At 39.4% G+C, this 4,889-nt stretch overlaps 1 long non-coding RNA gene across 1 annotated transcript; it reads left to right on the top strand.

Annotated features, from left to right (window-relative positions):
- The first annotated feature begins 2,365 nt into the window (after positions 1-2,365).
- Positions 2,366-4,210, top strand: LOC135785860 (uncharacterized). Its single transcript, XR_010546725.2, has 2 exons — positions 2,366-2,766; positions 4,027-4,210. It is a non-coding gene; the product is annotated as an uncharacterized lncRNA (long non-coding RNA).
- Positions 4,211-4,889: the final 679 nt, after the last annotated feature.

Below are 4,889 nucleotides of genomic sequence, written 5' to 3'. Positions count from 1 at the left end.
TGCATTCAGCAGACAAATACCCACGATCGCCGCCACCGTTTCTTTCTATACGCTTCATGGTGTTCAGGATGTCTTGATTTTAAATGATAAATAAAACTTGTAGTGCTGTATGTTTTTAGGTCTTTCTCAGACATTTTAAAATGCTTTTACAAACATGTTTGCTGCATTTGCGCTGGTTAACTTACTATTTGATCAAGTCATTAAAGGGGGGGGGGGGGGTTCAATGGTATTTCAAGCATTCTGACTTATTAACACAGTTATAGAGTTGTTTTCCTCATGCTAAACGTAGGCAAAGTTTTAAAAAAAGCAGTTGGACATGTTACAGAGTATTTCTGTGCCGAATGCACTTCGCCAGGGTTCGTACAAGTTTCGGAAAGTTTTTTTCGATTACAGGTCCAACTGACGTTTCAGGGGTTTTCTATACGGATCACTTCTTTATATGGGCACTTCCCCCGGAAAACCCTGCCCACCCGTCAATCAGCGGAGACGCTAGAGCTTGCAAAAATCTTATCACGCCACTTGGCTTTGTTTAATTTCAAAACTCAACAATGGCACGAAAGATGAAGTGTGTTTTTGGATGTAAGGAGAAGAAAGTCAGCCTTATGAAAACAATGGATATAGTTTGTTATCCGGGGAAGCAGCGGAATTTTGCGTGTGTGTTTGATGCGGTGGATTTTCCCAACCGGGTCATGACGAGTTGCATGCGGTAAGACAGACTTCTGTCTTATGTTGGAAATAGGCGCGTGCATATTATATAAATGACACGAACATGTAGTGAATCATAAGTTACAAGTGTTGTATAGTGTTGCATGACTCGTACTCGCTCCACCCGCGGTAGTAACTCCTCCTTCTTCATTTTTTCGTACGTTATCGGAAAGATTCGGTAAAGCTAATCTTTCTTTTATAAATCTGATTAAACTAAAGACTCTTCGGAGATATAAAGGATGTAATACTACTCTATAGATGGTTTCATCGGACGCACGTGATACACGTCTGGATCCGAACCTTACTTCCGGTTTCGTTTTTTTAATGGTACTCTGACTAGTTGCTAAACTGATCTCTTAAACAAATTCCTCGTCGAAAATAACAAATGTTTTTGTTTCCTAGGTAATCTATGTGTTGTTTTGTTTGCTTGTTATATAAATAAACTATGTTTAAAGAATTTGTTGTTATTTATTATTAGCGGAGTTTACCGGAAGTTACGTGCGGACCGCGACAGCGGCTTGTTTATGTTGTTACCGCTGAAACGGTCTATAGGTACTCCAGATTAACATCAGAAATGCAGAAACAGCGTGTGTTACATGAGCTTTAAAGACCTTATTGTCCTGTGAAATTTATTTGGCCTTTTCACTTTTCAAATTTGTTTTTTTCTATTTTCATCAGAGTATTTTCAGTTGCCGAACATTCGGTGCATCCCTACAACATATTTTACTCAACTTAAACTAATATTTTTTATTTTATTTATTTAACTCAACATTTTAAGTCAGCCAAAAAATAGCATTTTTGTCAAATCAACATATATTTTTATGTTACTTTAAGTTAACAAATCAACTTAAACAATTTCAACTTGTTTTTGCACATTATGTCAACTTATCACAGGTCAAAACTTAAAATAGTAACCAAGTTGTTTTAATTCATGCTGCATTTTTACAGTGCAGGCAACTTACTTTTTTAAGTTGAACCAACAAATCCCTTTGTACAGTGTTTATATACAGGTAACTAAAGCCCGATTTATAGTCGTGCGTAAGCCCTACGCCGCAGCTACGCGGTAGTTTATCCGTAGCCTCTGCGTAGCCTGATGTGCACCTCGCAAAATTTTTAACAGCGCTTCAGTTCTACGCGGACCGCAAGCGCTGTGATTGTTCCACCAGAACTCCTCCCGTCAGGTAAAAAAAATGCGTCATAGGTATTTCCGCTTGCGACGGTGAAAACAAAGATGAGCCAAGTTGAGGAACTCAAACTGCAACAAAAGTCGCTGTTTATTTACTTCCATCATTGATGGTCTTCTCAAATCATACACAACAAGTTACTGTTTCTTCTTCGTTTGTGGGTTAACTTGCCAAGCAGCTTCTTCTTTGACGGTCGCGCTGCTACTGTGTTTACACACGTGGATTCTGCCTACCAGCGGTCTGCGCGCGTTTGCACGTCGACGCAAAAGTATATATGAAGACCGACGCGAAACCTACGCCATATCGGCTACGCCGTAGGACCTACGCACAACTTTAATGAGCCGTTAACTTTTTTTGTAATTTATTTAGTCTGAGATGCCTGAGATGTATGTATATGTATGTACAAGTGCCATCTCCTAACCCCTGGATAAAAATACCAGTGAGTTCCCGTGTACTCAATACCATTGTAAACAGGGCCGGCCCGAGGCATAAGCGAACCAAGCGGCTGCTTAGGGCCCCGCTGGCCACCAGGGGGCCCCCGCCCCAATCGTTTTTTTATTTTTATTTTTTATACAATTAAATAACTTAAACAGGTAATATAAATGGATGAATGAATGAATACGAATTTATAAATGAATAATTAAAGACAAGAAAATTTTGATTTGCAGACAACTATGTGTCTGCAGTGCTAGCGTTTTAGTCAGGCGCAACATAGACACCTGCGCCACCTGCGCGTCAGCGCGCAAGTGCACAACGTCGTCACTCACTGTAAACAATGATGAGCCATTTGACATGTCAAAAAAAAGGATATATCCCTCTGGGGCCGAAAAGAGAACAAAGAAAAGGACCGAGGATGAGAAAAAAGAGCAAGATAAAGGTATGTTTGCATGATTATATACAGTATGTTTAATTTGTGTTAGTGGTGTGACAGATCGACGTTAATCCGTGACCGTGATCGACCCACGGTTCGGCTCGCATGCGCTTAAATAGTGAAAGTTTATCATTTGCACGTGTTTCAAAGGCTTGCAAAAGTTAACATTTCAAGTGATTTTAAACATTTTATCCCGCAAAAAGGCGCTAAAGTGAGCAGTATTCTGCAAGCCCATGCGGTTTAAATTGTCCAGCCCAGCTCCCTTCAGAGATCAGAACACTAACACTTGATGTTTAAACTTTAGAGAGAGTTCCGCTATTTTGTGTCATACTGTAGTCCATTAACATATATTTGAGGAATAGAGCACTGAAAAGAACATAACGTTTTTATGCTCCGCCGTCTGTATTTCCGTCTGTGTGAGCGCGCCGCGTATAAGTGCACTTAGTAGGGCACACATAAAATCTTTCTGTTCTTGACAGGGCACATACAAACAAAATGATCTCCACAGTACTCTTTTCCAATAAAAACAGTTGTTTATGTCTTTAGACGGTTTATGTATAGATTAGGCAGAAACCAGGTCCGTGCTTCTCTTAAAGAGACAGTAACCTTAATTAACCTACTTAAGTCTGTGTCATTAATGTTAATCAAACCTTCCAAGACAAAGAGAAAATCACTTCTGTAGCTCTAAAAAAGAATAATTATATTTAATTCATACAATAAAGTGTTATGATTCATTTGATTTGATTTCTGTTCCTAATGCTAATTTTAGCCCTTACTTAATGTGCAACTTTGTTCTTTTTATAAATGTTTGTAAGTAATTTCTTCATTTTTTTATTAGTTTTTCCAACCCCTTATTCTGCTGATCCGAAAAATGATCAGATCTGTGCCTCAAAAACCATAATGTGATCCGAACCGTGAGTTTTGTGATATATCACACCCCTAGCTAGCATTGCTGTATGTGTTGAAGTGAACGTTCCAACATCGGTAACGTTCCAGCTTCATAGGCAAAGCACATGCGCTCTCTGTCTAAGATCTTTGGTAAGAGATGGTATTGGACTTTATGAGAATATATACCAATACCATGTTGGGTAGGGAGATTTCTTTGATGAAAATGGACTTCAATCTTATTTATATGGTGGGTAGTGATGTAACAGTGCTATCCTATATTTATTTATTTATTGCTTGTTGTGTAAGTAATGAAAAATAAGCAAAATAAACTCATTCTGCTCGATCAACTATGCACTTATCCAATGCTATTTTTTTCAGGAACACTGTTGAAGTACTTTGGAGCACAACCAACTCCACCCGCCCCTGATGTTTCATCAAGTGTCAGTGTCTCCACAGCTGATGATGCAGCAGATGAGGTTTTTCTTGTTGGCCAATGTTAACATTCCATAGCCTGTTAATATGACATGACACATTGAAGAATAAAGTATTTTATTTAAGTATAGATTTTTTTCATTATTTAAATTATTATTCATTTATAATGTAACATTAGAGCGTGACATTTGTGTCCGCGTGGTGGGAGGGGGGCCCCCAAACACATTCTGCTTAGGGCCCCCAAGAGGCTCAGGCCGGCACTGATTGTAAAGCTACCCAGCTCTGTGGGTTTAATTGAATGATCTGACCTTCTTCTAATTGAATGTTTAAATCTAGAACCACAGAAGAAGACAGTGGTGTTTCTCCACCAGAAAATCTTCAGGACGACATGAGACACTGATCCACAGCGTGTTTGCCTCTGATACTGTCTGTTTATCTCACTCTCTCCTCTAATCTGGATATAGACAACAAGAGTCACGCAAAGTACTTAATAAAGGACTTGGCTTGCTGTAATATGACAGGCCAAACTAATAGGATTTAACGACAGTCCATTTACATGTCAGTTTGTGATGCTGTGAAAGAATGAGAGGGATAGGGATGGGAGGGAAGGGAGGAGCGAACAGGGATATTCTGGGCCGCTTTTGATGCTTGTGAACGTAATTACATTAGACAGGTTGCACCCTGGCCCAGTGTGGCAGCTCACATGTGTTTTTAAAAGAGGAAGCCTCTTTACTCTGGATCTTGTCAAGTCTCATCTCTTACATCTATCCTCTTAGGTAGAGAGCTCATCCGCTTTTGTGCGCATCTCC

This window comes from Paramisgurnus dabryanus, chromosome 4, assembly GCF_030506205.2.
Source record: "Paramisgurnus dabryanus chromosome 4, PD_genome_1.1, whole genome shotgun sequence".
NCBI classification, from domain to species: Eukaryota; Metazoa; Chordata; class Actinopteri; order Cypriniformes; family Cobitidae; genus Paramisgurnus; species Paramisgurnus dabryanus.
The sequence above is the reverse complement of the archived record's forward strand: the minus strand, read 5'-3'. Positions and strand labels throughout refer to the sequence as shown.